Here is a 20,886-nt window from a genome sequence, read left to right as displayed (position 1 = left end):
AACTGGTTAGGAAAGCACCTTCTCAGTCCCTCCCCAGTCCCTGAATCAGAAACTGTGGAAGTGGGGCCCAGCCCCCTGTGTTTCAACAAGCCCTCCCACTAATTCTGAAGCATGCTCCAGTTCCAGAATCACTGCCCTTCGCCCTGCTTTCCCTCCTCCACTAGGATCCAACTCCTTATTCTGTACTTCACAAAGGGCATGGAAGAAGGCCCTAGGGCCCTGAATTTGAGTTTACACCCACGCCTCAATAATGATTAATTAAGCAATCTTAAGCTATCTCTTGCTCCCTTCTGGCCCAGAGTGCACACAGGGAAGAAGAGTAGAAATTAATGATGGGAACCATTTTTTATCTTCTTAAGCACCTTGAGCATTTTTGCCTAGAGAACACTAAAGCTTTCCTTCTTGCTGCCGTCACAAGGTGTGGTATCGCTCCTCACCATGCCACTTGGTCTACAGCAACATGACGTATTTATTAAGCTCCTACTATGTGCCAGATACCAAGAGAACAGTGGAGAACAGAACCAGTAAAGCATCCCTCAAGTAGCCATCAGCCTGAACTCTCCCAGCAGTGGACACCGTAGACCTTGCCTAGAATCCGTGATCTTCCAAGACAGGTGGAGCGTCAGGGGCTCCCTCCTCCTCCATCTGCCCCCCATCACCACTCATCTACATTGAGAATTGGAATAACGCTAACTCCTAAGCAGAGATGTTAGGAGAAAAAAGAGAATTTACTCAAAACCCTCAGAACTGACACAGCCTATCTACCCAAGGGAATGTAGCTGATGAAATGGGGAAGGATTGGAGAGAAGCCATCCAAGCTTGGAGAAATGGCTTTCCATGCAGCTCTGCACCAGCAGCCCAAGATGTGGGAATCCCTCTGGCCATGAGGCTGTGTGCCGAGGGGCCTCAGAGTGGGTCTGAAGATTCAGGGCTGCCCAGCCAGGATCCATGTCTTTCAGTAGTTTCAGTCCAATGTCCTCTGAGCTCTGCAGGTAATGGTGTAATGCTGGAGTCATCACAGATCATCGGCCACTCTGGCGGCAAGGCAAACACCCCAAATTTGCTCCATCCATATTGACTCCATAGGAACCATGTTGCTTCCCACTGAAAAGAAGTGCTATGTGAAGAGTAAAAGGACCCCTAACTGCATGTTCCACCTGCTGCTAGCCAGGTCTTTGATAGCCATTGCCTCCACAGAATCATTCCAGCTGGTCTCCTTTGTGCTGGCTTTGATGGGCTGTCAGGGTGGATCTCTAAGCCGCAGGTCATCTAATTAAATGCTTTTAGGTAATTCTGGCCCATATACAGACACACTAAAAAACTCCTCTCATCTGAGAAAGGAGAACCAAGACATGGGGGATGGGGAAGTGATGTGTTTATCATATTTAAGTTTTCCTGCCTCCTAACTCACAGGCAATTTCCAGAATAAAATCCTTACATGTTTTCTCCATCATTTGGAGATCTTGAATCGGTATTATAGGCAGAATTTTTCCTTGTTTAAATTTCCCTCCCACTTCACAATGTGTCTGCTACAAGTTGGTATCATAAATCCCAGCATAAAATTCCCTGTTGCTTAACTTGCCCATAAATGTGGAGCAGGTAGTCATGTTACATGATTCCTGGCCTGAACATAAATTTCCTGTACTCTAGTGGTGCCCTAAGGAGGAGCTAATATGTTCACCTGCCTGTTTTCCAGGCAATAAACCCAGAACAGGTGAAATGGGGAGGAAATTTAAATAAGATCAAAAGGTAGGTTCAAAAGAAGAGACAAAGCCATCTGGAATACCTCAGTGGTGCCAATCTCAAATACAAGACCCAGTGGGATCTTAAGAGGGATTTCTAGTTTTCCCTCCTTTCCAACCTCAGCTTTAATTTGGGAGGAAGCTAGTTGTCCCAGAGGTTGGGTCAGGCACTGCCAAGTGAAAAAATTTGAATTTCTTCTAAGCTCCTTGTTAACAATCTCTTTCTCCTCTTTCTTCCCCTGGCTTCCATTCTTGTTGCTTCAATACATGTTTAGCTTTCTCCAGCACTTTACCCTGCAGGACAAGGTTCGGGAGTATGGAAGTTATTTGCTGAATTAGGAGAGGGGAGTTTTACTTTGGATTTCAAATTACTCTGCAGATGACAACACTCTATTACTGAAAAGAATTTGCTGAACAAGAAACGATTGTGCTGGTAGGAGTATAAATTAGTACAGCCGTCAATGCAGCTTGGCGATACACATCAAAATCCTTAAAATTATGAACACTATTTGACCCAGCAATTCCACTTCTATAGAATTCATCCTAAAGAAATAATTGTACAAAGACAAAAGGATATATGAACAAGGATGTTCACTGCAACATAGGAAAAGTTGGAAACAACCTGAATGTCCAACAATGAGATTGAATAAATAAATTCTGACGTATTGATTATTAGGAATATTATTGTAGCATTAAAATCATGATGGAGATCAAAGGTTGTGACAAGGAAGAATGTCTACTTAAGTAGAAAAAGCATGTTACAAAACATGTATCGTTATCAGCCCTCTAAAATTATATATGCATGCATATAGGACTTAGGGAATTTCTTATATGAAATTCTATTTAATAGACCACACATGCTGAAGTTCAATAGGTACACATTAAGAAATTATCATGCTAAAACACCATTATGTTTTCTATTTCAAGTATAGTGAAGTAAAATCAACAACTACCTCCCACGAAGATTTGGGCCTTTAAAGCCTCTTTCATGTTGACTTCATTATGCCCATGCTATTGTGGGTCAGCATGACATACACCCTGCTTCCATTTCGAAATGTTTTTCAACAAAAAAGCAGGTTTTATTTGTAGGAGTTATTAGGCACCCTGACATTAATAAAGACACACACATCAAGAACAGCTATTTCCACATAGTGTCAGAAAATATTTCATTATAGTGGCTTCTCTTGAATGCAGGCCAAAGTCTGAATTGGAACTGAGTAAAAAAGGAATAAAGTCTTACAAATAAGTTTCTCTAAAACAGATTTAGTATGCATTTCTATGAAAGAGCTTTACACACATTTCCATTTTAATTAAAAACATAATTGGTAACATAGGTATTTATGCTATGAATATTTTGGCACAGGGAACTCAAAGGCTAGCAATTATATACATCTCTAAGAAGCCTAATTATTCACTTTGAGAAGAAAAACCAATTTTAAAGTGAACAACAAAAGCAATTTGCAATATTCACTTTTGACATCTAATTCTCCAGCATAGAAGATTACTATAAATGATGCTCTAAGCTGGAAATCATAGACAAGATTCTTCTGTAGCCACTAGCATAACCCTCAATCCCAGCTGCCCCATAGTGTCACCACCCTGGTAGTGATTCTGATTTATTAAGTCTAGGTGAGGCCCGGACATCAGGATTTCTCACAGCTTCCCAGAGACTGGAATATGTAACCATCATTCAGAAGCCCTGAACCTTTATATGTGATATTTCTCATGTAGCAATTATTCTGGAAACAGAAATGAATGAAGCAATACATTTTGAAAGGGAAATAAAACATCATCTAATCCAACCCTTATTTACAGAGGCGGACACTGAGGCCCAGCAACTTCCTTGCACCAGCTTCATTTTCTCTTATTTTGGTGACAAAGAAGCGACACCAAGCCAGTCAGACCCGTCCCTGCTTGGGGATTTTCCCCACCCCCCTCACATTTACTCAGTTCTCAAACAATTGTTTCCACATGGGCACAAAGTTCCACAGCCACCATCTCCCTATTCAGAAAGGGGGATTTTACGTTTTTAATGTGAATTAACACACAGGCAACCATCTGTTGAATGCCTTCATCACCCTGGGCATTGCCTCACCTCACCGCAACCCCGCAATGTACTGATTATTCTATTTCCATTTTATAGATAAGGAAGCTGAGACTCAAAGGGGTTAAATAATTTGCCTAAGGTCAGGCAGCTGGAAATGGTGGGTTTGGGATACGGACCTGGATCTCCTCAACTTCAAATCATCATCAGAGAAGAGAGTAAGACGGAGCTTTCCCTTGAGTGAACCCACAATCCAGAATTCTGATTTTTATCAACTTTGAGATGAGATCTCAGAAGAGCCTATTCAAATATTTCCATTTCCTTATGTGCTGCCTAGATGACAAGAAGAGAAAGAATAGCAATTCAATGGGAACATGAGAAAAATAAAGCCCTTGATATCGGGGTAAAGGCTTTGCCAAACAAATGCCGTAAGCAAACTACATGGGCCTTTAGGACAAAAGTACAGTCATGTAGCTCCGGGCCAGAGGGGTTTCCAGCTCTTGGCAAGTTCGCTCTGGATTTGGTTAGACTGAATAATGACAGCGAGAATGTTAAAGGTAGAAGGGCTTACACCAACCTCTATTCTCAGTGGTAGGTCGAGTGCTAGAATCACGTATGCATTCGGCAAGTCTCCAATGCAGCAAGTCTGTAATCAACCTTGCCTCTGCCTCTGCCAGCCCTGTTTCCCCACCTCCAGGCCAAGCACTGGGCGGAGCCCTTTATATAGCTGTACGGACAACAATGGCTTATCTCCACAGGTGTGCAAACACGCGCCTGCTAAGCATTACATCATTGCACGTGCGCAGTAGGCAAGTAGATCAGGGTCAAGGGAGGGTTCTGGCTATGGTTGCATTTTCTCTGCAAGCAGTGGGCAGTTGGCATTCACAGAAAGAGCCCTTGCCACGATCCCTAGCAGGCCACTCAAGCATGGCTGGGACTGATTTTCTTTGAATTGTGCTGTGGGTCTCACTCTATCCATTAGTGCATGTTCCTTGATCTATTTGAAATTCGCTCCCTTCCTCCTGCACTTGGCTAACACCTGCTCATCTTTCAAGACCCATTCATCATTCAGTCTACCTGGGCCTCTCTGAACCCTGAAGACCTTACTACATAATCCTCTTTTGTGCATCCATAACTCAGATACCACTGCTCTCAAAGTACATGAGATTGACTTGTCTACTTTTCTCCTGTCACCAAATGTCAGTTCCTTGAGGTAAGGCCATGCATCTCAGTGCCTGGACTGTTCCCTAGCACAGAGCAGGCACTCCTTAAACAAGCAGGGAAGGAATGCACGAGTAAGTGATAAATATGTGCTCCTTCAGCCTAGGTGGATGGAATAAAGCATACAAATGTATTAGGATGGAGAAAATATTTTATAATTTTCACAACTGGCATGAGAATCCAACTTAGAAAGGGAAATGTTATGGTGTGAAAAATAACTTTAACAAATACTGAAGTATAACAGTGAGACCCCTCTGTCCCCATTTCACTCCCTCCCCTGGTACAATAGACTTATACATTGGTACAATTGTACAATGATATAATGTCCCTCCCCCCCGACCCTAATTCATACATTGAAACCCATTCCCCCAATGTAATGGTGCTAGGAGGTAGGGCCTTTGGGAAGTGATTAGATCATGAGGTCTCCTTGGCAAAAGGGACCCCAGATATTGCCGTTGTAAAAGAGACCCCAGAGAGATCCCTTACCCCTCCCAACATCCCAACATGTGAGGTTACAGCAAAAAGACAGCTCTCTAAAAAAAAAGGCCACTCTGTGAAACAGGAAGCAGACTCTCTTCAGAAACTGAGTCTGCCGATGAGTCTGCCGATGACTTGAGCTTGGACTTCCCAGCCTCCCACCGTGAGAAATAAATGTCTGTTGTTTAGAAATGATCTGGTATATGGTATTTAGTTATAGCAGCCCAGCTGACTAAGATACCTGGCCAGAACTAAAGTTTCAGAAATGGGAATTAAATTATCTGTATCAAAGAGGAATGCACTTTTTAAGTTTCACAGACAATCCAGGAGGAAGGAGAGAGGTGGAGAGAAGGGAGAAGTAAAGTAAATCAGAGAGACGATGCATGTCTACATACTATGCAATGTGACAACTCTTACTGACACTCTAAAATTTTAAAAAACTAAACTCATGAATTCTTATGAAAGTGGTTTAACATTTTGTAGATTTTAAGACAAGACCAAGTTTCACACTGGAGTTGATATGGAATGAGATGGAGTAGCCCATGAGGACAAAAGAACAAAAAACATAGTGATTTCATCAGCTTCCCATGCCCCTGTGAAGATCTCCTCTGGAGATCAGAGCACTGAATAAACTGTTGACTTTTGCATGGACAACATTAACACTCGGAAGGAGTTGCTCAGGAGCCTGCTGGGCTGAACCAACAAATGAGATGTGGCTACAGTTAACTGCACTAGTAAAAAATCAGGTTTACAGCTTATTTTAGGTCAAATACAGTCAAATCTGGCCAATCAGATGCTTCAGTTGTTCTATCATGTCTGATTCTAAATTTACCCAGAGACGGCTGTGGTTTGATGAGTTTAAATCACAGGAGAACGTGTGCCAAATTAAAGGTTTGTTGGTAATTTTTTTTTTGATGCTGGGTATTTTTAACCCTCCTCTCTTGGAGAAATAGGTTGTATTTCTCCACCACTTATAGCCAGGTCTTCAATTCCTAAAAGTCTCTGTGACATCGAGATGGCCTTGGCTGCCACATGGAACACAACGGTCCCAGTCACTCTAGATGGGTGACTACAAATGCCCCCTGGTTGGGAGTGAGGCAAGGAAGGGCAGGGCGGCTCAGACATGTCCCCCTGTGCAGGATGGGCTCAGGATGGGGGCTGGGCCCCCAGATATCTGCAAATGAGGACGGCAGAGGCAGGGATGGGGAGGTCGTTGGGAGGTGAACTACTTCAGGAACAGTTGAAGGAACTGGAGATGCTTGGCCACAGAAGACAAGATCTGGCATGAGAAGGGTGTACGGTGTGAGGAGAGAGAGAGAAACCCTTTACCTAGTCTTTAAAAGTTGTCTCATCAAGGCCAAACTGAATGTGAGCTGCGTGGCACTAGGGGGCAGATCTGAGACGGATGAGTAGAAAGTTCAAGGGAGCAAGACAGTATTCACAAGAACCAGAAGCTTCTGACATTGTGGTTTTTAATGGTGACAGTCCTGCTCCCTCCAGGGAACATTTTGGAAATTTATAGGTGCTTTTTTGACTTCTCATACAGTCACACCTGTGTTTACATGTTAAAATAGATGTTTTTTATTGTGTTTATTTCCTGTTACCTCTCCTATGTACTCCAGTTAAGGCAACATACTCACTTTTCTAAAATCATGCTTGATAGTTATATTATCTGTGGATTGCATTTCAGAATAGAAAAGAAGCTGATGCCAAATATACGTTCTGAAAATGGGGCATTGAGTTCGCTCTCAGTGTCAACCACTGCTGTGGCAGGAAGGTGACAAAATGAAGGATGTGGCCAAATATGCCCTGCAAGTATTTTTCTGGGGTTTCTTCAATATTGTTCAAAATTTTGAATTAGTTGCTGACATTTAAATACTAGGAGGTACATAAACATACAGTGGGTCTGAGCTGCACAGTTACTTGATAAAAACTCACCCTAAAGAGAGTAAACGATCCAAAAAGGGGTGGCCTCCCTGGTCCCCACCAACTCCACAGTCCCTCTTTACCCACTTCCACCACCCACCAGGGCCTTTAGGTATCTGAGGGTGGCTCCAGCACTCAGTAAACCCGTGATGTCCTCATCGGGGGCTTGCATTCCTCCCTGGCAGGGACCACATGCGGGAGGCTGGAGGGGCCAGTCCACAGTGCGGGGAACATGCATCAACCATCTGCTTAGGAAAGAGTTCTCAGCTTCTCAGGGCTGTGGCTCTTTGGGGGAATCACATAAAATCTGTTCACTCTCTCTCCAGAATGATACACAGACACACAAAATGTTGCTTACAATTTCAATAGACATTGGACCCGGGTATCTTATTATTCAACTCAAAATTAAGATTTGAACTTTAATGAGGTCAAATCCAACTGGTTTGCCAAACCACACTTCCTATCCCAATTCTCACTTGGGAGATGTTTCCTATGAATAGTGAGACAATGTTTTGATGAGCTCCCCATAAGGGAAAACTACATTAAGTGGGTGTCACCTGTGGACAGGCCGGCAGCTACTGAACTCTGGTTAAATAACCAGTTCTTTGAATAGGGTAACAAACATCTAAAATCTGCTATTCTTGGAAGCTGCTTGCTTCCCAGAAGTCTCCAATCTGACCACAACCAATAAAGAAAATAAATTATAAGACCAGATGCCCTCTCTTGCCAGTGACTCCTTAGGCCTAGAATTCAATAACCAAGACAGAGAGATCAGCGATGTCAGACAGCAGGCTCAAAGAAATGAAAGGTGGCAGTCTTTATTTTCTGGAGGGCAAATGCCTTGAAGCCAGTGCCTGATCATATTAATCTTTCATTTACATGTTTTGCTTTCAAATGACCCCTGAGCCCTTCCTGAACTGTAGCCTTCTCAGACTTCAGAAGTCATGCATCAAAAAATATTTTTAAATATACATTCTTATAAAAACCTATTTCTCCAAGAGAGGAGGGTTAAAAATACCCAGCATCAAAAAAAAAATTACCAACAAACCTTTAATTTGGCACATGTTCTCCTGTGATTTAAACTCATCAAACCACAGCCGTCTCTGGGTAAATTTAGAATCAGACATAACAAAAACAAGACATATAGGAGACTACTGAGGATAATCTTCAGAGATGATAGAAAATAATATAATAATCAATGCACATAGAAACTGTGCTTAGAAACCAGGCAACTCTACATATACCTAGGGCAATATCTTAATGTGAATGCTGGGAAAAGAGAGAGCATAAAAGTTGAATCATGTTTTCTTAAAACAAGGCAGTGTTTTCACAAAGCACCTTTCATCAAGCAATCAGATGCCTTCAGAAAGCCCTGGATAGAGAATGAGAAATATTCCCCAAATGCAATAAAGCTCAGCTGTGCCATGAAAAATAACTGCCAAGCAATGGGACATTTGGGGACAGAATTTTGGAGCAAAATACCATGTTATTATGTCACAATTTAGAAAAGGGAAACACAATTATGCCACTGAATGGCCTGCCTATTTGTGAATTGCTAAAAGGCTTTGAAAGAATAGATGAAAACTGTCCTCTCAGATCCACTCATACTCAGATACGGGGCTCTCTCTGCGTGGCACCCAGACACATATCCTTCAGATGCAAACTGTTCTGTCCAGAAATGCCTGTGCATTTAGTGATCTTTGTACAGTGGTAGGAATTCCTAGAAATGGGTTTTGGGGAGACTTTGTACTTTTGTGGTTATCGACTAAAATTGTACACACTTTGTGCTTTTCAAAATCCAAACCCTCATTCACCTGTGAATATGCTAGAAAGTGGGATGACATATCGATGAAATCATGCTCCACCTCCTGACTAACTAGTACTATACTAGATACTAATCAGTGTACATTCTAAAACACAATAAAAAGTGACCCTTGGGCTTGAGCAAATTAAGTGGTAGGAAATGTGGGGATACAGGGAAGGATCAAAACCAGCCAACTATCTCGGTCGCCAAGTCCAGTTTTGAAAAGAATTGATAAAGATAAGTTGCACCTCCCTGATGGAATTAAGAAATTGAAAACTCTGTCTGGAATTGTAGTTTTTTTTTTTAACAGAGTTAGTACTTTAACTCCAATCCAGGTCCCATCTGGGTATACTGACTCCAGGATCAAGGTCTTCTGTATCAACATCTGAAGCAAAACCACCCAGGCAGGTGGAAATTAGAAAGCATTCTCCACCAGAGCCCCACATACTCTCGCACAGGCCTATGCCTGGGGTAGGACAAGCTGGGCAGGAACTCTGGACTCTGCACTTAAGGGCCAGGGCAGGTGGTCGGGGGCAGGAAGCCTTATGATACTGAACCATATCCTCTTTACTGAATACAGTTAATATCCATTTCGAACTTTGGTCCCAAGTATACTCTAAAAACACTGATGGAGTGGACTCCTCTCAAGTGAGATTGTCTCGGGTGGACCCCACGCAGCTTGTGTAACCCCAGGCCCAGAACCCTCCTCCATGGTATGACCCTGCTTCAGTCTACATTCCCATGGTGACCTCTGCCAGGAATCCAGGGGGAGGTTGTAGGGGGCCCTGCAGCACCAGGTAGAATATTTCCACCTCTAGGAATGGGTCTTGTGGGTTCCAAAATAGAGGGGGAACTCCAGAAAGGCACAGGACATAGGTAAATATTTTATCTTTCCTATGAAGCAGTTTTAATATGTCCTCAGAAATATTTCCTCTGAACATATTTCCAAACCTATCACCAAGCAAACTGATGCCTCAAGCCACCTTTGGGTTGGCTACTGCTGAGCTTTATTTTGTTAAGGGAGTCACTCTGTGCTTCAGTAGAATTCCTTGGTGCCAACAATCAGTGAGCAACTGGATGTAAATCCAGGGATGAGAATGACAGAGAGAAATCTCTCCTGCCCTTCCCCCTCCTCCTCCCTTAGCTCAGCTCACTGTTGTGTTCCTATAATGCAGAATGCTGCCTTTGATTTTCCTTTTGGAAACTACGCAAATTTTCAGGGCCGACATAATTTCTTAGGAAGGTCAAGAGATAGAATCCCGGTGGTGCCACAAAGCTTGGAAGCATCTAAACCTCCAGGTCTGTAGTGACCAGGAGCTAAAAGAAATGCTGAGAGCTAATCTCTTTTCATCTTCAAAGTCCTTCATAAGCTCTGAATCACTCATCCTTACCACACTACTGGAATCCAGCAATTTGGCAGAAGTAATAGTCCTTTCATCTCTGGATTTCAATGTACTCTATAATAATGCCAATTAATCCTACAACTGCCCCTCAGTGGAACATCAGCTAACCTACTAGGATACACAGAGAGGTTGAATGACTTGGTCCACCCACACAGCAAACTGACAGCAGAAGTAAGTTGAGAATTTGGTCCTAGAGGTTCTGTTCCAGGGCTTGGACATCTGAGGCTGGAAGCCAGGTCTGTATTTAAAGTGCCCATATGGTAACCAGCACATAGTAGGTGCTTAGGTAGTAATTTTTGGATGAGTGACTAAATTGGATATCCGTATTTCCAATTGCCTGACAAACGTGTCTGAGTTCTGCTAACGACCCCAACTCAGGTTCAGATTTCTTCTCCAGCCTGGCTTTGATTCTTGGGCTTCCATTCATTTCTTCTCCAGCCAGCGTACCCACCATAGCAGAGGCCCTCTTCTAAGCCCTGGAGATAGAGTGGTGACTAAGACAGGCAGCATCCTTATCTCAAGGAATTTATATCCAAGAAAATGAGGCAGATCATCAAGAAGATAGATAATATTAGATAGTAAGAAGGGTGATGTAACAGCCTACAGAAGCTGATCACTGGAGACCAAAGGGTCGCCCAGCTGCCCCTGCAGATGCAAGGCAAGAACTGTATGGCACATGAGCGTCATAGCAACTTAGACCAAGAAATTCTCATTTGTTTCTCTTTCCATACAACTGACAGCAAAACCCTTAAGTCAAAAAGAAACAGGACTGTTTGTCTTCAGGACAATGAGAAAGAGGCAAACTGATGGTATTGTGTTTTAAAGAGTCCAGAAATAGCGTGTGGTGGCCGCCACTGTGCCTGGGCAGAGGACCAGGCTAATCCCCAGAGGCAGCCTGCCCCTGAGTGCATAACATCAGAAAGACCCTTGCACCCCAACAAAAGCTGCTCACCTCACTTACTCCCTTACCCAGTCACCCATTTCATACTTACTGACTATCTACTGTGGATCATGTTCCAGGCTCACCTTTGCCCTCCATGGTCCCAGCAGAACCCCGGCCTGCAGGGATCCATCCCTTTACACTTTCTCTCTTTTTGACATACAGCTTTATCTTTTCATTTTTATGAAATGATTTTTGACTCAGTAACAATGAAAAAGGGGGCAAATATGGATAAGCGATTTATAGTTTTTAAGGTGATCTACTCAGCTCCGGCTGTAGTTTTTTTTCATTTTCTTTAAATAATAGGTTTTATTTTTTTAGCAGTTTCAGGTGTACAGAAAAATTGATCAGAAAGTACAAAGAGTTTCCACATAGTCATTTCCTTCCCCCATCCTTCTGCTCTTGGTCTCTCCTAAAAATGAGCCTGCCTGCTTCTGTACAGGAGCTAGTAGGAACACTGAGAGCTTACCTTCATGCTTTTCTGATCCCTCAAACTGCACAAAGACACTTGAAAGTTAGAACACCTCAGGTTACAGAAACTCTAGCTCCTGTTTTTCTGCCTCAGACTGCAGAGCCAGCTGTGTCCCAGTAAAATTCCATTCGTGCTTCCTAGCCCTAAGGGGGCATTATTATAGGAGCACATTTCAATGTCCCTCTTGGAGCTCTTGGTTTCATTGTAAACCATTTCTTCCCCATCCTGCGTCTGACTTAGCGGGACGAGGAAGAGGAAGTGGAGGACGGGCCCTCAGAGTTCGCCGTCCTGGCGAGAGTGCCCCGATACCTGGGCTGCTGGTGGTGGGCTCCACTGTGAGAGTGTTTTTGTTTTTTTCTCAGTGCACACAAGATCAGCCCAAGCCAAGGTTTGGGGAGGCAGCTTTGTAAAAAGGACTTTTTTAGTCCTGTGTTCTCTACCTTCTTATTGCTTCTCCAAGTCAGTAGAGTTCCTTCTCTGAATATACCCAGGCAGGCTTAAATGACTCTTCATGCACCGTAACTATAATTTACCCAAAGGCAGCAAAGATTTTCTCATCACCGTACATGGAGTGTTCACCTCCTTTTATTTCCATTGTATCGTGGAAAGGCCAATGTAGATAAGCCTAAAAGCAGAGAGTAGAAGAGAAATGGTGAATTTCAAGGCTGAGATGATCCTCAAATTAAATACTTATACCCTGTAAGTAACAGTTCACAGAACATATTCTCCTGAACCCACCTAAGAGTATGGTGGTCAACTACAAGACCTTTAAGAAAATCAGAAACCACCTGAGCACCCCAATAATGCTTTCATAGATCAACTGAAAATGCTGAGGGTCCTTTCTTAGATAGCATTTAATCTGCTCTCCTGAACAATTTGTCAGTGAAGAAACTGAGGTCATACCCAGTGAAGGGTCAGGCCTGCATCACATAGTCAGGATGAGCTAGGCCCTGAATGTCCAGACTCTTCCCAAGGTGATGAGCTATGCTCACCATACACAGGTATTGATCTCTTATGCACCAATTTAAATATTGGTAGAGATTTAAAATCTCCCATCCACAGAATTTATCAGCTGCAAACTGGAAATGAAATGGGATCCTTCATCAACCAGATAGGTTCGTGTCCAAAACCCTAAAATTAAGCTGGGGAAGAGAAGTTGGCACAGCCAGTCCCAAACCGTGTGGCCCTGTCTTTCTGACATTTCCATGCCCTGCAAGTGAAATTGTCAGTTGAACACATGTGTCTGATAGAAAGACAGTTATTTAAATAGACAGTTGTCTGAATAGATAGAGGATCTAGAGATTGTCAGGGCAGCCAGTTGAGGTAAAAAGTCCTAGACAGCAGAGCCTAAGTTTTTCTGTTTATGCCCTCTGGGCTAAAAGCAAGGCCTTCCCCCCATGTGTCTTAGCCACTGCTGGATTTAAATTATGATGATAGCTGTAATTTGTTGCATGGCAGAGCCTGGACTGTGTGACTTTCCTCTAGCCTCACAATCATCCCTATTTTCCTGTAGGTTAGTTCATCCGTCTTCCTCCAGAATCTTCACTGCCCTTTTGGCTGCATGTCAGTCAGCCAGGAGTGTGTGCCCCTGCGTGTTCCCGCTGAGTGCAGGGGAAGAGGTGTCAGGACCCACAGGATGGCAAGTCCAGGAAGCTCAGCCAAGTGCTCTGGTAGGTTTTGTGCCCCAGGGGTTGGAGGAGGGGTAACTACTGTGGAATCAAGTACACGAGGAAGGCCAGTACAGCAGGGATGTTACAACTAGGCATCCCAAATCCACAGAGCTGCAGCTCCAGGTCCCAGTATGAGACCTTTTGATCAACTGACTTCACCCCTCCCTGTGACAGTCTCGGATGGGGCTCTGTCCTACTTCCTTCCCAGAGAAACCTCTTCTCCCACTGCCAATCCCAGACAACTTGTCCCTGCTGACTCCACTCATGACGCCACGGCCACATAACTGGGGAAGCGTTTCTGTTGTCCCATGAGTGCTTTGCCCAGAATCTTCCTCAAGGGGCAGCAAATCCACCCCTTTTGCTCATGTGCTGTGCTACATGCACAAAGGGATGTTGGTGTTTGACCGGAGGCCATGTCTGCAGGTAGACTGGACAAGGGGCTTCACATAAATGATTCTCTAATCCTCACATATCTGTGATGGCCTCTAGGCTCTAAGGTCACAGCCAGCTGTCCTCTGAACCCAAATCAGTCTGGTTTATACCTCACACTTAACCTGATGCTGCACCTATTTCTAGAACTTTCTCCTTTTTGCAGTATTCCTGTGGCATCCCACATATGCTCTCCCATCCTCCTCACCCCTACCTGCCATGGTGGTTACTGTAGCTCAGTGCTTCTCAAACTTGAGAAACATATAGAAAAAATGGGTTGGGGGAGGAGACGCACTTCCTGGGATCACTAGTTAGCAACCTAACAGCAAATGTGGGCACTAAAGTTAAACGGCAGTGCTTGGTTATAAGGTGATCATAAGAATGATCCAAGACTCAGGTTAGATTGGGTTTTGTTTTAAATATTGAAACTTTAAATGCATTCAATATATTTAGAAAAAAAAAATTAAACCTGCTCACCAGCCTCATGGATCTCCTGGGAATTCATGGCCTGCAGCTTAAGAAACACCTTTAGAGGATAAGGTCACCTTCACTTTCTCACCAATGGGCACAGGTAACCCCCCGTGGAATCTGAGATAGGACTTGCTGTGTGTATGTGCAGGAAGAGGGAAGGAGTGCTACAGCTAACATTTACTGAGCACTTACTTTGTACAAGTCTGGGTAAGCATGCTGCAGGCTTTATCGACTTAGCCCTCCCCCCAAGTCCTATGTGCTGGGCACTGTTCTCATCTCTGCTTTTACTGATGAAGCAGTTGAGACTTACAGAGGTCAAATCATTTGGCCAAGGAGACACAGGTATGAAGCAGAGAAGTTCTGGACTATGGCTAAAGCTACAAAGACTGGCTGTCTTGCACACGTGCAGACCCACTAATGAGGGACGGCAGCACGTCAGCCTGTTCTTCGCACTTCCTACTGCCACCTCTAGGTGCCTTAGCACTGATTCTGCACATCACTCAGAAGCTTGCCTCTGCATCACTTGGAGCACCAATGCCGTCATCGGGCACCTCACTGCTCATTAAACACTTGTTGTTTTAAAGGGCAAAAGGCACTTTAAACAATGTGTGTGTGTGTGTGTGTGTGTGTGTGTGTGTGTGTGTGTGTGTGTGTGATGTTATTGTTCGTTTCACTGATCCTTATTGTTCTGTTCCCCATTTCATGATAACGGAGTACTGGCTAGACCAAATCCAACCAAATTAACTTTCTATTATTGACAGCAGAACCATATTCCCACCTCCCCTGGGACCTGCTAGTCTGTGTGAATTCTCGAAGAGACAGAAGTCCCTACATTTCTGTGATGGGGGTTGAGCTTTGTGAGGCTTAACTGGTGGGAGACATCCTGTCAGAACTGGGGTGGGTGGACCCCATGCCTGCCTGTTCAACTCTTTCCCCTGTCCTCCTTCACGATCTCAAACAGGCCCTGAAGGACAAGGGACATACCTCCATTGTCTTACCAAACAATAGCTTCAGCAGCCCTCCAGTCATTAAGACACCACATAGAGACTTGATTGAAGAAGCACATGTTCAGACATGATTAGACTTGCTAACTGAAAGGGACATTGAAGGCAGGAAATGAGAAAGAGATGGGCCATATTACCTTACCTTAGGGACCCCAGATAATATATTTATATGGTCACCATGAGATAACAACACAGAAATGCTCCAAAGTTTGGGATGATCTAACTCGAGTCTATTTTCTTGCTTTCCGGTCTAGAATCCTCTCCTTGGGGGGCTGAATGCTGTCTGGTGCTAAATGTTTCCAGCCAGAGAACTCTGAACGTGTCTCTCCAGACCTTCTGAATAAATCAGTGAGTCGGAGTCCTCTCTTCCATTTCTTCTCACTGACATTGCTTATGTTTTAGACACTAGGCTAAATGTGTCCTCACTTTGATGGTGTACACCTTTCAAATATTTGCTGTCTGTTTTCATGTTCCTTGAAGTCATTTCTGGGTACCAGCTCTGCATTTTCATTTTCTTTAATCTCCCCGCATAAATCAGTCCCTCCTATCCTTTCATCATTCTTACTGCTTTTCTTTCAACTCTCTCCAACTTGTCTACATATTTCTAGTGCTGGGTATCTAAACATAATTTGCTAGACTAAAAGCCGTATTTGGAAGTACCTCACCAATTAATCTCCTGCTTTGCATCCTTTCAAGGGGTCGATGGTATAGTTCCAAATATCACTGACCTGTTTATCCCACGAATGCACTATAAACATCCCCTAGAACAACAGGGCAATGCTGTCCTGAGCTGCCTGCCTCAGGAGCCCTTAAAGAAGAGCCTCTTTTTCCTCTGGGTCCCTTGGTACACTGCAATTAAGCCATTATGGAGGGATTCACCTCACACCCTGGTACATTTTGTAATGAATGGTGTTAAAGAAAGATCCCAGGGTATTTTTCACAGGCAGCCCCCTGATTATGGAGGAAAGCTATTTCTAAGTTGGCCATTTAGGTAAGATATACTTCCTTAGAGAAACTGGTGTTGTTTGTGGTTAAGGCCTGATACCATTCCACAAAGTATACCTAATCAAATTTTAAAATATTCATAAATGCCAGCGTGGACAAGAGAGGGGTGAAAGGGAGCCCTCACACACTGGTAATGATTGTACCTGATGGGCACAACTTCTGTGCCTGGTAATTTGGCAATATATATCCAAAATCTTGACAACGTATCTGCCCTTTCACCAAAAGGTAACCTGTAAAGTTACTTCTAGGAAGTTATCCTAAGAAAATAATTGAAGAGAGGCAAAGATATGTGTACAAGGATGTTTATCCAAGCATTATTTATAGTCATAGGAAAATAACCTAAATATGTTTTAATTACCTGAAATCTAATAACCTAAAAAATTTCTGAAGGTGTGACTGGGTAAATATAACTGAAAAAGGGCACAAATATGTATATACAGGATATTTAGCCCAGTATTATTTATAGCAGAGGGAAAAACTGGATACAGCCTAAAATGCCAGTGTAGGGGTAGGTAGTTAAATAAGTGCTGGCCCAGCTCCATATTTATTCTCACAGAAAGATTCCTATGGCACCTTGAATTACAAGAACATTTTACAAAGAAGTAGTCATAGTGTGACCCCATTTTTATTCAGGAAAATGTCTACCTCTGTGTTCATACATACATATATATATATATACATAGAAAAAGGCCAGGAGGCAAGCCTCCTAACATCCACGGTGGTCATCTCTGAGGGGTGGGCTGAGGCATGATTTCACTTACAACTTTATTGTTTGATTCCATCTCGATGAACCAGGTTACTTGTAAAAATTAGCAAACATTTTCTTTTACTAGTTTTAAATTTCGATTATAACCTAGTCAGGGTTTAACTGAGCTTCCACTATGTGCTAGGTCTCCAAGAGACATGAGGGTGGTTTCCCTGCCTCCGGAAAAGCCTTGAGGATGCTCAGTGCCTTGAGGATGAGCTGAAGAAGACCTGCTGGGGCCTGGGAGGGCCGGGAGAGGTTTAGAGAGGAGCTCCATAGAGGATTTCAGTCTGACACCAAGGAATGCACAAAGCAGGGAGGAGAACTCCAAGGGAGTCAGAGCACTGTAAGCACACAGAGGGCAGCAAACAGAGGTCTCACTGGGCTGGAGTGGTCAGTACAGGAAACAGATCTGGAAGACAATAAGGCTGGAAGTAAGGGCAGGATCCATATTGGTAGGACCTTGAATGCCACACTCAGGATTGTCTACTTTATCCTGTAAGCAGAGAGAAACCATCAATTTTTCAGTTGGGGTACAATGTAAACAGACGTGTGTTAGAAAGACAACTGTGGAGTGGAGAGGAAAACGGATCGGAGTTAGGGAAGGGCTGGAAGCAAGGCCAGTCAGGAGGCCACTACAGCACCTGGTGGAGCACTGGATGGAGAGGACCAAACCAAAATAAAGGGTATTTTTTCCAGAACCAGAATCAAAAGAGCTTGGTAACTGAGCACAGACATTGAATGAAGTCTGCCTAAATCTTGGCTCTACAACTTCCTGGCTGTGATTTGGAGCAAATTACCTGAGCTTCCTCGTCTGAAAAAGACGTATGGGTATTGATAGCATCTATCTTAAAAGATTGTTGTGGAAATTAAATTAGTAAATATATGTGAAGCACTTGTAGAATGGTGCCCAGTGCCAGGAAGAGTTAGTCTGTAGCTATTGTTAAGTTTTAGCCCTTATTCAATAATAGCTAACACGTTTGGAGAACCTCTTCTAGGCCTGGCGCCGAGCTCTGTGCTTTACGTATATTCTCTCTACCCTCAATGGTTAAGTGACTTTAACCCCGTTTTCTATACCAGATGAGAAAACAGACTTGCAGTGCATGTGACCTGTTCAAGGCCACAGAGCTCTCCATGTCTGTGGGAATTCTGATCTCCCCCAGGCTGTCTGGGATGCAAACCCAGTCCTGTCCTCCATACCTGCTTAGATTCACGGGAGACAAGGAGGAGAGACAACGCAAGGGCGGCTCCATGCTTTCCAGTTAGGGACCGGGATGCACAGTGACGCCATTGGCCCAAGCAAAAATAAAAGGAGTCTTTCCAAAATGTTAGAGAAAGAAAGACTCTTTCAAGTTATCTAGTCCAACCCAAATTTATGGTTTCAAAATATCTAAATCTGAGACTTTAGCCCTCTCCTCACAACACATTGCCTCCTGAGTATCAAATTTACTTTTTAATTTAATAAATTACTTCCTTCCCAACATTTTGTTGGTTTTGAACTATCCCTTTAGTATACATATTGTTACAATAATTGATTATCTCTGGAGCACACAAGTATTTAATGTTTGTGTTGTATTATCCATGAAGTGATTAGTCAAGGTATACAACTAGCTTTCAGGTGATTTTGCTAACCACCTATCAAAACTAAGAAAATTAGAAAACCAAAACAAACAGTTAATTTAAAATCAAGTTCAGACTCTCAGTATGGAAATGTCCAGCTCAGAGTTAAGCAACAAACATGAGCCCAGCACTGAGCTAGACACTGAAATAGCCTTCTAAAATTCCCAGCCCCAGCCTCTTCCTCACTCACACACTCATATGGATGTCCAGCTTTCATCATTGTCCCCATTAAGCTGCTGTCTGTTAACTTAGGGTTGATGTTCTCTTCAGTGCTATTGTGAAAGACTGAATCCCATCTGAGGTTCCCTCCCACTTTCCAGATTCTTGGCTCTAAGACAGAGAACAGTCAATTGAATTCCAGATGCCAAGATGTATGCATCATCAAACAGAGGGACAATCCTCTGTTGAGAGACAATTTATCTCTCTCTACCTTCTTGCTTATGGGCACTCACTCATACCATGTGGAGCTTTGGTTCTTTGCACAGGCTACCAAAAGCCCTTTGCATATTAAGTCCTTAGTTTACCCACAGAGCTTCTGCTGACTTGTCTTCAAAATAAAGGTCTTTACCTTTATTAAAGCACCCAAATTCTGAAGCAGCCCAAGAGGGTGAGAATAGAGAAGCCACTAGAACCTACATTGTTGCTCACTCCTCCAAATTTAGATTCAAATTTGGTACACACACACACACACACACACCAAGTGGAACCAAAGAAATAATCAGGATATGCTAAAAGAAAAAATATATGCACCCTTATGCTTATCAAGTTATTGAAGCATCCTAAGTGTCCATCAATAGATGAATGGATAAAGAAGATATGGTATATATACACAATGGAATATTATTCAGCCATTAAAAAAAAGAAATCCTGCCACTTGCAACAACATGGATGGACCTAGAGAGTATTATGCTACGTGAAATAAGCCAGGTGGAGAAAGACAAATATCATATAATTTCACTTATATGTGGAATATAAAAACTAAGCAAAATAAAATGAACAAAATAGCAGTAGACTCACAGATACTGAGAAGTGACAGGTGATTACCATAGGTTGGGGATGGAAAGGGTGGGTGTTGAGGGTAAGGGGGATAAAGGGACACAAAAATTCTCAGTCATAATATAAGTTGTTCATGGGGATGGTAGTATAGCCTGGAGAATACAGGCAATGATTCTGTAACATCTTTCTATGTTGACAGATAGTAACTGCACTAGAGGGGGTGAGGAGTTAGTAATATGAGTAACTATTGAACCACTGTGTTGTATACGTGAAACCAATATAAGATTGTATATCAAGGATACTTCAATGTAAAAGTATAAATAAATAATAATCTTCAAATTTGTCCCTTCTTCCTCATAGCCTTAGTGAGACCCCCTTAATCATGTTTCCCATGGGCTATTTCCATAACTCCCTGACTTGTGACTAAGAGGCTCTCTACTTTCCCCTCTACATCACCACCAGATAAAGAATTCTTCAGAAGCATAAGGCAGAGGAGACAGGCCACATGATACCTCATGATATATGCAGCAGTCATCCCCCCTTCCTGGTCCTTACTCATACCAAAGCCTCATCCCACCCTGAGCCTGCCATAGCTTTCCAGTCCCCCATCCTTCTTCTTTCTCCTTGGATGAGCCCAAAGATGATGCTGATTGGTAGGTATCAGAGCTGGGAATGAGCATGGGGGTGGTGGTTAAGTATGTAGGGAAGTGACACCCCCAGAAGTGTCTACAGGAGGGGATTCAGGTAGGAATATACTTGAAATTGGGGGACTTGTATTACAGAGTAATTTGGGACATTTTGGGGTAGGGATCATAGAGACTAGGGGATTTGTAATAAAATAGTGTTGGCCTGCCAAGCACACTGTTTTGACTTTGTGTATTCACTTGGGTGGTGTGGCTGAGGGATGATGGGAACGA

At 43.2% G+C, this 20,886-nt stretch overlaps 1 long non-coding RNA gene across 1 annotated transcript in view; it reads right to left on the bottom strand.

Annotated features, from left to right (window-relative positions):
* LOC140844105 (uncharacterized) overlaps positions 1–4,465 on the bottom strand; it is a 91,748-nt gene extending 87,283 nt beyond the window's left edge. The window contains exon 1 of the long non-coding RNA XR_012122331.1: positions 4,364–4,465. This is a non-coding gene — a long non-coding RNA (uncharacterized lncRNA). The remainder of the gene's footprint in view (positions 1–4,363) is intronic.
* Positions 4,466–20,886: the final 16,421 nt, after the last annotated feature.

The sequence above is a fragment of the Manis javanica genome, chromosome 10 (assembly GCF_040802235.1).
Source record: "Manis javanica isolate MJ-LG chromosome 10, MJ_LKY, whole genome shotgun sequence".
Lineage (NCBI taxonomy): Eukaryota > Metazoa > Chordata > Mammalia > Pholidota > Manidae > Manis > Manis javanica.
This window is presented reverse-complemented; position numbering and strand designations above follow the sequence as displayed.